The 13712-nt window shown below is 35.3% G+C and overlaps 2 pseudogenes across 1 annotated transcript; one reads left to right on the top strand and one right to left on the bottom strand.

Annotated features, from left to right (window-relative positions):
• Positions 1 to 1678: 1678 nt before the first annotated feature.
• Positions 1679 to 3638, bottom strand: LOC143590775 (cytochrome P450 CYP736A12-like; annotated as a pseudogene).
• A 4571-nt stretch (positions 3639 to 8209) lies between these two features.
• LOC143590776 (cytochrome P450 CYP736A12-like) lies at positions 8210 to 10989 on the top strand (annotated as a pseudogene). The gene is made up of 2 exons (XR_013145544.1): positions 8210 to 8877; positions 9945 to 10989. The product of XR_013145544.1 is annotated as a cytochrome P450 CYP736A12-like (transcript).
• The last annotated feature ends 2723 nt before the right edge of the window (positions 10990 to 13712 follow it).

Here is a 13712-nt window from a genome sequence, read left to right as displayed (position 1 = left end):
GTATTCGGGATAATTAGTTCTTTAGTTAAATATTCATAATTAAACTTGAAGAGATTTGAAGATTTGAATTTCAAAATGTTTTGCTTTTTTGTGTGACATTGACCTTGATAGTACCTTGACATTCAATGTGAATGATCTTACCTTCCCATCTTCACATTCGTTTCCTTTGTCTCATTAGAACTTGAAACAGTGACCGTTGATCCATCATGTTGTTCAAGCGACAACTATATATCTATGAACAAGCGTTTGCTTCCACGGTTCCCAATATGATCGCTATGAACACTTGGTCGGCTTCACCCTCCAAACTGTCTTCAATCTTGTCATTACTTAAATGTCATAAGCAGCTGACCATCTCAGTCTTCGGGATTGTTGTCATTTAAGGCTATACCTCGTTCCACCTAGCAATCATCTTTAACATGCCCCTATCGGTCACAAGTATAACATTCTATGTTGCACGGGAACTGGTATGGGAACGGGAAACGGGCACGGGTATGGGAACGGGAAACAGCAAAACTCAAAAAATCAAGAAACGGGTACGGCAAGGGTACGGCAATAAATGCATATAAAAATAAATATATATTATAGATAATGTACCACAAAGCCCAAAATATATTCATACGTTGATGTAAACTTCAAAATTCATACATCTTCCAATGATAATCAATCATAAGTTTTTCAAAATCAATCATAATCAATCTTAGTAATAATAGAGAGGGTTAAATATTGAAATACACAAACTAATTTTAAACTTTTTATGTTAAAACTTATAAGTTTTGAGGACTAGATACAAACAATTGAAAGTTAAAGGGATAAAATGTTTCCCGCCATCCCCGACGGCGTTTCCGTCCCCGGCGAGTTTCCGGGACGGGGTACGGCACCATGGAAGCGTTTTTGTGCATCAGAGATAACATTTAATGCTATTCTTCTCCTGCCACCAAAATCGCCCTTGAACTCGGTTTAAAAGAGAGTCCAAGCTTGTTTGGAAGTTGACACAACAACGATGTGAGATAACGCACATAAACTCCCACATGCCTTTCTATCGGATTAGAGTTTTAGGGGGTGTTTGGGATTGCTTATTTTTACCAACTTATAACTTATTAACTTTTTGAAAAGTAATAAGGTGTTTGGGATTGCTTATATTGTGAGAAGAAAAATTCCATTAGTTACACTTTTGTAACTTATTAATTTAATGAAAAGTTATAAGGATGTAAAATAAGAAATCCCAAACACCACCATAATACGAATGCTTCAGAATTAATAAGCCACACTCTTGAACAAAGGGTAAGAATTTGAGAAGAATATGATGGAGCAAATGCCATGATATCGAATCGAAAAGAGAAAGAAAATTCACACTCGAGATAATACCACTATTTTAGCTAACACAAACTGACTTAGGATTCGAATGAATAGTTTTATTAATTTGGTAGCTCGAGACTTAAATTCATATCAAAAGAAAAAAAAGAAACAAACCACGACTCAACTAAATTACCAATAAGGCCCAAAACAAGCATGATAACAAAAATATCTAGGCTCATGACCACAATAAAGAAACTGATCCACTAGGCCACTAGTACAAACCATTTTTATTTATACCCAACAAAAGTTTGAAAACAATAAATACATAATATATCATTTTTAGGTATTATTTCATGAAGCTAAACGTTGCATCCGATGTTTATTAGGTACGGTACGTAGGAATGGCTAATAAGGGTGTATCTCTTGGGGTAGTTAATCCAAATTTTTCTTTCATGTCCAGGTCGCTTGGTGACATGCCATTTGATAGCTCCCAATCGAACCAATGAACCATGTTCGAAACCACCTACCCAATGTTTAGTAGCCCAGATTCATTCCTGGACATCCTCTCCTTCCGATGCCGAATTGTATAAGCTTAAAATCATGTCCACGGAAGTCAATTTCTTGGTCAAGAAATCTCTCAGGAAGAAACTCCTCCCAGTTGTCCGACCAAACTTTAGGGTCACGTCCAAATGCCTAGTAATTTACAAGAACTCGTGTTTTGTTAGGTATATTGTAAACATTGATCAGGATATCCTCCATAGACTGATGAGGAACCAAGAGTGGAGCAACGGGATACAACCGAAAAGTTTCTTTAACTACCATGTGCAAGTACCTTAACTTTGTCAAATCAGCTTCTTCAACCATGGGTTTATCTCCAACCATAGTTTTCAACTCTTTTTGGAGCTCCTTCATCACTCTAGGATGTTTGATAAGAACAGATAAAATCCATTCAATGGATGTTTTGGCGGTGTCAATGGCACCGGCTACCATATCTAGTAATATGGCTTTCATTTTTTGTCTGTCAATTGTATAGGATAGTTCATCATGGGTGTTTGAATTTTCTTGTTTTAGTGATAGCAATATGTCTATGAAGTCCATTTGATCACTCTTTTCAAGCTTGGATGCTTGATTGCGTTTTTCATGTTCATCAATCAAAACCTCGAACATTTCATCGAGTTCCTTACTTAACAACTTAAAGCGTTTAGTCAAGCCTTAAACACGTGCATCGAAAAGAGGTGTTAAATTAGTCATTTTTTGCAAGCGGGAACCAAAAAATCATGTCAAACACATGAATTCAAACCTAACACACTTAGTCAAGGGTTGACACGAACTTAATTCGATAACATGTGTTTTTTTTTCTTTTTATAATAATGGTTTGAAATTACATATTTACTACAAAACCTAAAAAACCTTATGCGTATTTTTTTTATTGTTTATTAACTGAAATATCATATTCAAACAATTTTAGTTTAGGATATAAAGTACATTTTTTCAGTTTAAAAATAAAAGTGCTAATAAATTAAACGGGTCAATCCGTGAACCTATCATATCAACATAAACACAAATTTAAGAATTTTGTGAAAGTAATGCAAATTAACTACTAAACCCTAATCTTGCATGTTTAAATATACTCACCACTTAGATCATAACATAAGATTAATTACCTGAAGATCAAATGGAGCTAAAATGGGCACGTAGTCAGCCAGATTGAAAGTACCTGTTGCTTCCATGCTCTTATCAATTACACTCTTAAAAGCAAACTTGTCATCATTTTTCTTGCCAAAAATCATCCTACAAACCATGCCTTCGATCACCGAACTTACTGTTTCCCTTAAGTTCACCGACTTATGCACCTTTGCTGCCGCTTTCATCTCCTCCACCATCAGCCCTATCTCCTCCCTTCTCATCCCAGCAAAACCATTAATTTTTGTAGCACTCAACAACTCCATTATGCAAAACTTTCTTACACTCCGCCAGTATGGTCCGTATTCTGAAAAGGTCATCCCCTTGGTATCATAAGATAGGTACTTTGCGGCTTCAATTTGAGGACGAGATGCGAAGATAGTGTCATGGGTCCCTAGGAATAGTTTAGCGGCGTCTGGTGAAGAAACTATCACAAACTGAACAGAGCCAAGACGGATGGACATGATCGGGCCGTATTTTTGAGATAGTTTGTGAAGGGAACGGTGGGGGTGGCTTCCTAATAAGTGAAGACTTCCTATGACCGGTAAAGGAACGGGGCCAGGTGGTAGCTTTTTGTGGCGAAGATGGGCGGACCACTGACGCATGAAAAAGATACTAGTGATTATTAGAAGGAGCGCTGCAACCATAATAGGATACATGGTTGTATATTCGTAATAGCAGAAAGTCAACAACAATAATAACTGTAGCCAGTAAATCCTACAAATAACAAAAGCTACCGGTAGGGTAGAATGTAGGATCGATACAAGTTATCTTAATTTATAAACAACATATTTTTTCGATTTCTCCGTCAAATTTGAAAGAGTTAATAAATATGTTAAGTGGTTAACAATATAATACGAGTTAAGTGGTTAATGGCCATTGTTTCTATCACTTGTCCTCGATCTCTAGTAACCTGGCAACAAGTGTTCGATCTTCCATTTGTTGTTATCTTTGCAAACAAAACATTAGTGTTAGGTTCCTTGGATTGCAAGTTATCAACTTTTGATTTTTGAACAGTAAGTTCTGAAATGGCTGTGCTCTAAAAGTTAAGATTTACCAAAATGCAAACAAACAATCAAAGGATTAAATCTGCAAATAGTTTAAGCAGATAAGGTTTTGAATTTTTTGCTCTTGTCTTGATTGTAATTCTAGTAATTGCTAGCCTGTTTTGTTTGTTTTTTTTAAATACAATTCCACCATACAAATAAAAATATGAAACTATTGTTAATATGAAATTATCATAAATAGTTTTCTTGGGCACTTTTACAAATCTAGTTTGGGAAAATCGTAATAATGGAGTTTCATAACATAAATATGTGTAGTCATAACTTTCCACCCATACGCGTTATGCGTCATGTAGCGTCCAGTCAGAGTTATAAATTTTTGCAAAAAGAGGGTGTAGTCATAACTTAACCCATAACACCATGCGCGCGCACACACACACACAAAACACCACCTTTCAAAGTTATGTACATAACTTTGAACCCATAACATTAAGGGGGGCGGTGTAAGGGAGAATTATGGGTCATAACTTTACCCATAACTCTCCCACTAGACATGATCTAACTATCAAAAGAAATAAGTATAAATGGATTAAAGAGAGGACTCATAAAGCCAATTAAAAACTTTGGCAAAAGTGATTTTTAAGGATTAAATGGATATTCTTGGGACCGTTAAGAAACTATGTATGGTGCTTCAGGTTTACGGTCTCAATAATATTTTTTTTATACCTTTGTCATTACCATTTCTTTTTCCTTTACTCACAACCACTTTTAAAATATATTAAAAAATTACAGGGAGTGAACAGTAGTTTTTCAAATATACAAAAAATCACTACGTTTTCTAAAATATAAAAACTCTTCACTCACAACACCCTTAATCATTCTCTAAATTATAAAAACACTCACTCACACAATATGGGGTGTTGGATGAGAATGCTCTAAGTTCTGAAATGACTGTGCTCTAAAAGTTAAGATTTACCAAAATGCAAACAAATAATCAAAGGATTAAATCTGTAAATAGTTTAAGCAGTTAAGGTTTTGAATTTTTGCTCTTGTCTTGGTTGTAATTCTAGTATTTGCTAGCCTGTTTTATTTATTTCTTTTTATACAATTCCGCCATTCAAATAAAAATATGAACCTATTGTTAATATGAAATTATCATAAATAGTTTTCTTGGGCACTTTTACAAATCTAGTTTCGGTAAAATCGTAATAATGGAGTTTCATAACATCTGAAAATAGCAGTAACTATCAAAAGAAATAAGTATAAATGGAATAAAGAGAGGACTCATAAAGCCAATTGAAAACTTTGGCAAAAGTGATTCAAGGCAATGTTTTAAAAACCGGTATTTTACTTGTATTGAATTGAGCTAAACAAATGGTACAACTGGTTGAACCGGGTTATACCGGAAGGTTCAACTGGTTGAATAGTTTACCTTATAATTTCTTATAAATGTAACTTTTATTCAAAAATAACCCAAAAGTAAATGATTTCATAACAAAAATTAATTCAAAAGTTAATCCATATTAAAAAAATAATGTAAAAACACTAAATTTTTTAAAAATTAGTACTAAAGTTTACACGTTTGAATGTTAATTGTTGGGTTAAAAGTAATTTTGAAAACATATGGGCCGCAAATAACTAAAATTTCTCGGACATAAAACCGGTATTTTAAACAAAAACCGCCGGTACAATGTTCTAGCAAACCGGCCAAAAATATCGAACTCAAAATACCAGCATGCTGTGCGAAACCCGATTTAACCGGTTCAAAGGTTGAGCCGGTTTTTAAAACACTGATTCAAGGATAAAATGGATATTCTCAACTGGCCCAAGTCACACTGTTTGGGCCAATTTGACTCATGCAAAATGTTTGGTACGTACAAATCATATATGATTCCCCAACCTCTTGTCCTATAGTACAAAAACAAAACCAACCATATTAATTCATCAATAAATAAAAAATGTTAGATCATGAATTTGATTTCGAATCTTGATGTGAATTATTATGTATCACGATCATAGAAAGACTAAAACTAACTTAAAGATTAACCTTTCATATCTAAATTAAATTACAAAAAGAACATTATTAATCAATCAATGATACAAATTAAGTCATTTTCATTACCGTTATCCATTCCTTCCCTAACCATTCCTCAACTTAAAATGACGATACACATTTATTACACATAAAAGTTATTAAAAAATAATAGCTTAAATTTCATTATATAAATATTACAACGTAAAAAAAAAGTACATGTATAAAAAAATTGTGGTTAATTCCAACTACCGGTCATTAGCCTTGTTAAAAAAAGATTAAAAAATAAACAATAATTAAAAACGACGTAACATAATATAATCGATAATAATGTATTGACATTCACTTATATAAGGATCCATGATCCATGCTAAAGGATTCCGGTGCAATACTTAATTTTGAATACAATTTGGTTTTTGTTAAAATTCATATCAAAAGCTTAACGAAAATAAACAAATAATTAAACATAACATATTTAATTCTTTCACGCCCTGCTTGCGGTGCGCACATATAATGTATATATGTGTGAACCCTTGGGTGGGCAAAAGTAAAATTGCACTAATTTTGACGTTATTTTACTAATCACGTGAAAATAACGTTAAAAGTGGCGGAAGGTTAATCAGGCATCATGTGGTGGCGTTGATAGCCGAAAGACAAGGGCACATGCACCAATCAGCCGGTGTCCCGATGATTGAGTGTTATGTGTCTTATGTCCAAGGCTTGATTCAAAACTACTATCGAGCCGGGGGTCTCACCGGAAGCAGCCTCTTTATCCCTATGGGATAGAGGTAAGGCTGTCTACATCTTACCCTCCTCAAACCCTACCATAGCATTGCTATTAGTGGGATATACTGAGTACGATGATGATGATGATGATATTTAATTCTTTTCGTTGAAAAAGCTAACAATTGTGAAAAAGCTAACAATTGTAAAAAATTATATATGTATATTAAAAACCATTTGTTCGTCACTCATAGTTTATACTATTCACTATTGTCAAAGTCTTTAAGCATGCCTGGATCCGCCACTGTCGCTACACGTGTATTCTTGTATGAGAAACCACTTCTTTCCCTAGATCATGCACCTTCTTACCAAGGGATATTTAAATTAATCTAGGGTTATATCTACAATGGCAAAATTCTTGCATTTTTAAGAAGTCTTTTGAGCGCAGTGTATTTCTCGTTAGAGGTAAGGATTTAATTTGTTACCTATAGCTGAACAAGCAAATGTTGACAAGACGTATTGCATATTCGTGTTGAAGCTTCGCAAATCTGCGATGCTTTTTTTTTGTTGGAAATCTTAAATGCATTGTCTGATATCCCTAGATTTTTGTTTTGCGATTCACATCACCATTGGTGTTCATGATATTTTTTTATCATCATGCTGTTGACGTATATTAAAATAGTTTAGATGGAGTATCAAGGAACTGTTTTGTTTGCAAAGATAACAACAAATGGAAGCTAGAACACTTGTTGCCAGGTTACTAGAAAAGACAAGTGATAGAAACAATGGCTATTAAGGCTATGCGTAGTGGAGGGGCTATAAAATAGGACGTTTTACGTCATGTGGCACCCAGTCAGCAAATGATGAGTTTTTGTTTTTGGGGTGTAATGTTGGAGGGGGCTACAGATTTGCCACGTCACCATATATATATATATGTATATGTATACATATATCACACACAACATATATACATATACATATACATATACATATACATATACATACACATACACATACACATACACATACACATATACATATACATATACACACATAACATGTAATATAATAATAATATTATTTTCCTCTCCCCGGCGACAAACTTTCCTCGCCACCGCCCATTTCGCCCGGGGGGCGGTGTTCCTCCTCTTTCTCGCCCCAAATCGCCCCATTTCTCTCCCCATTACACTTGGACTAACCACTTGACATATTTATTAATTTGATACACACTAATTAAAATTAATATACGAATATACTAGGTTTTTCTACTTAACTAACATTATTCATATAACCAATTAAATCTTTTCATGTTGTTAATGACTAATTGTCATTATCTTTCACTAGGTCCATTCTTTACTTTGTTTATTTTGTTAAATGTGACGGAGAAATAGAAAAAAATGTTGTTTATAAATCTCAATGAAGATACTATAAGTTATGGGCATCACGCCAATAATTATACTAAGATAGAACCATGTATCCTATTACAGTTGCATTACTCCTACTAGTACTCACCGGTATCTTTCTCCGACGTCGTCGATATCACCACAAAAACCTACCACCTGGCCCCATTCCTTTACCGGTCATCGGAAGCCTTCACTTACTAGGAAGCCACCCCCACCTTTCCCTTCACAAGCTATCCAAAAATACGGCCCCATCATGTCCCTTCGTCTCGGCTCAGTTCAATTTGTGATAGTTTCTTCACCAGACGCCGCTAAACTCTTTCTAGGGACCCATGACACTGTCTTCGCATCTCGTCCTCAAATAGAAGCCGCAAAGTACCTATCTTATGAACTCAAGGGGATGACTTTTACAGAATACGGACCATACTGGCGGAGTGTAAGAAAGTTTTGTACACTTGAGTTATTGAGTGCTACAAAAATTAATGGTTTTGCTGGAATGAGAAGGGAGGAGATTGGGCTGATGGTGGAGGAGATGAAAGTGGCGGCAAAGGTGCATAAGTCGGTGAACTTGAGGGAAACGGTAAGTTCGGTGATTGAAGGCATGGTTTGTAGGATGATTTTTGGCAAGAAAAATGATGAAAGGTTTGTTTTCAAGAGTGTAATTGATAAGAGCATGGAAGCAGTTGGTACTTTCGATCTGGCTGACTACGTGCCCATGTTTGCTCCGTTTGATCTTCAGGTAAACTTATGATCTATCATCTATGATATATGGTGTCATAATCAATCCTACACAAAGCTAACACTATTAACACTTAACACTATTATCACATGCACACCTTAATTAGCTATAAATGTGTAACGTGTTTGGGTTGTAGTAATTAAAGAGACTACACATGTTTGAATTGACCTAGCTAATGGAATTGAGTTAACCCATTTAGTGTTTTATAAAATAAAACTCTGGTTTAGGCTTAACATAGTGGGCGAAATGTGAGGGACGACAGGGGCGATTATGGGGATGAACACCGCCCCCAGGCGATTTTGGGGCGAAATGGGGCGGGATGATTTTGTCGCCTGGAAGAAGAAAATAATAATAATAAAATAATTAATATGTGTGTGTTATATATATACATATAATATATATATATATATATATATTATTAATTATATTACTATTTGTAGCCCCACGTACACTATTACACACCAAAAACAAATTCTCACCCCTTGCTGACTGGACGCCACATGTTGTAATTCGTCCCTATCTGTAGTCCCTCCACTACACATAGCCTTATGTTGCAACTTAAAATGGTGTATTTTATACCAATATTGTTTTTAAAAAAAGAAATAAGCGACAAGAATATATAATAACTAAGTTTTCTTGTCTCACACTCTCACTAATATTAGTGTATTACTAAAGAAAGGCTTTCCTTTAAAGTTAACGAACTATGTATCTTTTTTACAGATGTTTACATTTTTAAAACAAGGTGTGCCAAAGGAAACCTATTCCAATCTTGATTACACTTAAAGCAGATGCTTTTCCAACTTAATTAAAATTTAACAATTTTGAAACCTGTTTATTATTTAGCGAATTGTTTTCTTCAGTATTCAGCATGACCTCTTACTCTTAAGTTATTTGAAATTTCTTTATTAGTTATAATAAACGACGATTCGGCTATATTCATTTGTCTCACTTATTCTCATATGTGTGTGACGAAATTTGGACATATCTTATTTGGGTTCATGTAATTTGAGCCACCAACTCCCGCACATGACCAATTTAACACCGTAACTTGATAAAAAAATGTTTAGGGCTTGGCTAAACGGTGTAAGTCGTTAAGTAAGGAGCTTGATGAAATGTTCGAGACTTTAATAGACGAACATGAAAAACGTATTCACTCATCCGAGTCTTTAAACCATGACAAAATGGACTTCATAGACATATTGCTATCACTACAACAAGAGAATTCAAACACCCATGATGAATTATCCTATACAAACAAAAATGAAAGCCATATTACTAGATATGGTAGCTGGTGCCATTGACACTGCCAAAACATCCATTGAATGGGTTATATCTGTTCTTATCAAACACCCTAGAGTGATGAAGGAGCTGCAAAAAGAGTTAAAAACTATGGTTGGGGATAAGTTGATTGTTAAAGAAGCTGATTTGACAAAGTTAAGGTACTTAAACATGGTAGTTAAAGAAACTTTTCGGTTATATCCCGTAGCTCCACTCTTGGTTCCTCATCAATCTGTGGAGGACATCGTGATCAATGGTTATAATATACCTAACAAGACACGAGTTCTTGTAAATTATTGGGCATTTGGACGTGACCCTAAAGTTTGGTCGGACAATTGGGAGGAGTTTCTTCCTGAGAGATTTCTTGATCAAGAAATTGACTTCCGTGCACATGATTTTAAGCTTATACAATTTGGCATCGGTAGAAGAGGATGTCCAGGAATGAATCTGGGATTACTAAACATTGGGTTGGTGGTTTCGAACATGGTTCATTGGTTCGATTGGGAGCTACCAAATGGCATGTCACCAAGCGACCTGGACATGAAAGAAAAATTTGGATTAACTACCCCAAGAGATACACCCTTATTAGCCATTCCTACATACCGTACTTAAGAATCTTCTGATGCAACGTTTAGCTTCATGAAATAATGCCTAAAGTTATGTATTTATTGTTATCAAACTTTTGTTGGGTATAAATAAACATGGTTTATAGTGACATGTCTCTATTAAGAATTCATGATACTTTATTTGGATGGGTAGTTTCCTTGTATAGGAAATTTACCCAATTATATATTGTATGTAACTAGTTTTATTTATATTGATGTTATACTCTTCACTTATTGGTGTAGTTAACCACATTGAAATGTAAATGGTAACATACAAACAAACATACCTAGTAATATATTGTTTGAAAAGTCGAACTAAAGATGGTGATATAAGATAAAACCTTAACTTTATCATTGAGGATGGTGTGAATACTCCCAAGTGAGACTTAACCAACAGTAGTTTTTTTTTACTGTTACAGAATTTAATTATAATGTAAAAGTAAAAATATATTCGAGCAACATAAGAGAAAAGATAGTGTAACTTGAAACACCTGGAAAAATATCTAGAGACACCAATACGAAGATTACATTGATCCAATATTCCAACAAGTTGTGCACGAAGTGCCTTCTCTCACATTGTTGTGTGTCGACTTCGAAGCAATTCTAGACTCTTTATTAACTCGATTTCTAGGGTGATTTGAAGGTCCTGACTGTTAAGATGAAGGTGTTGCGAAGATAATTAAAAACTAATAAGATTAAAAAAATTGAGGGCATTTGCGAGTTTCTGTCCAAAGTATTGACGATTATGAACGACAAATGTGCGTAAGAAGTATTCGATCAACTGGTATGGAGAAGGTATCACATAATTTGTTGTCTAGGTGGGACCATGTGGTCGCAACAATTGTCGTTTGATCAACTCATGGGCTCTCTACAAGCTCATGAGGCATGGGTCAATCGTGCAATCGATGTTAAGAAGGAGGAGCAAGCGTTCACGGTAGAAATTGAAGAATTCTTATGGGATGGTTTGTATCACATATTTAACGTATTCAAATTATCCATTTTATGATTGTTATTTCCATGTGACGATTACTTCGAGTTTATTTTTTTAGGTTTAATGCGAAAAGGAGCTTTAAAATAATAATAATAACAACAACTAGTTATTTAACCTCGCGTTGCGTGATGAATTCAGTCGGTAAAACTCGAGAGTTGCAGTGGCGAGTTATCGTAAATTCGGTTGGTATAATAAACCTTTTAACAATCGGAAGCCTAATATATTTCACTTTGAACCTTTTGGATGCCTTTGCACAATCTTACTTGTGTGGGACCGACGACTTAATTTGTGAGATAGCTGTTGAAGGCTACTTCTTTTGATATTCATCCCGCTCACCAAACAAACGAATTTTAGTAAGCCGTCTGGTAAATTTGATGAAGCGTATCATGTTAATTGCAGCAAGTATATAATTCCTAAGTTTCGTATTAGCCCCTATAGGTTACTTAATTATGATGGTTTGTTTAAGAACACAGGCAATGGCGTAGCTTAGTTGGGGCAGGGATGGCCTCGCCCCCCTCCATTTTTTGCTCGGTGGTGTAAATTTATTCTTTTTCGGTCAAGAATTTTTATACATAGTGTAAATTTACCCGTTTCCAACCGAAATTTGAGCCCAACCCCCTCTGTTTTTCGCTCGATAGGGTAAATATATCCTTTTTCGGCCGATAAGTTTTATACATAATGTAAATTTACTCGTTTCCGACCGAAATTTTGAGCCACCCACCTCAAGTTTATGTACTTTTTTATACATATTGAGTCTGGTCCCTCGACGTGTATGTCCAAGCTTTGCCACTAAATACAGGGCTACCTAGTGGAGATTTTGATGATAATGTTTTTCATGATGCATCTAGATTGACTAAAAGTGAAGCAGTTCCTCCATCACCTATTCTTGTAGAAACTTCATCTCCATCTGATTATGGCCCAAGTAGTCTTAGCAACTCAAATGTGCAAGACGCTCTGGCCAATGGAAGTAATTAGAAATATGAAGACTTTCATGACTCTAATGCAGACGTCTCTGCAGAAGAGTATGGTACTACATTTGATCCAAGGTTCTTGGACACCTTAACCAATGTGGATAAGACTCTGCCTGTTGATGCAACTCCTACGTACACTCGAAATTCACTAGGATCATATGAAAGAAAATATAATTAGTGATCAACTCATCTTGGTGTTGGGGACGAGTGTTTATACACTTGCTTCATCTCACAAGTTGAACTAAAGAATGTTGCAATGGCTCTTAAGGACTACAACTGGGTAGAGGCTATGCAAGAAGAACTACATCAGTTTGACAAAACTGCAAGCCGGAATTTGCTTGATCTTCGATCACAAGGGTGTTTATCCAATTGGTACGAACAAGAACAAGAAATATGATCGTGAGGTGGTATATGGAAAAAAGCTAGGTTGTTGTTCAAGGCTTCGATCAATAGGAAGGGTTTGATTACACACAGGTTTATACCCCGCTTATTTGTCTTGAATCGATTCGTATCTTTTTTGCTTTCCTACAAATAATTCAAGGTTTATTAATTAGACGCGAAAAGTGCCTTTTTGCATGGCGAGATATCAGAAGAGGTGTACGTCTGTTAACCTCAAGTTTATGTACTTTTTTATACATATTGAGTCTGGTCCCTCGACGTGTATGTCCAAGCTTTGCCACTAAATACAGGGCTACCTAGTGGAGATTTTGATGATAATGTTTTTCATGATGCATCTAGATTGACTAAAAGTGAAGCAGTTCCTCCATCACCTATTCTTGTAGAAACTTCATCTCCATCTGATTATGGCCCAAGTAGTCTTAGCAACTCAAATGTGCAAGACGCTCTGGCCAATGGAAGTAATTAGAAATATGAAGACTTTCATGACTCTAATGCAGACGTCTCTGCAGAAGAGTATGGTACTACATTTGATCCAAGGTTCTTGGACACCTTAACCAATGTGGATAAGACTCTGCCTGTTGATGCAACTCC

This window comes from Bidens hawaiensis, unplaced genomic scaffold (assembly GCF_021521415.1).
Source record: "Bidens hawaiensis isolate Kalapana, Puna unplaced genomic scaffold, B.hawaiensis_p1.1 tig00038991_1, whole genome shotgun sequence".
Taxonomy (NCBI): Eukaryota; Viridiplantae; Streptophyta; class Magnoliopsida; order Asterales; family Asteraceae; genus Bidens; species Bidens hawaiensis.
This window is presented reverse-complemented; position numbering and strand designations above follow the sequence as displayed.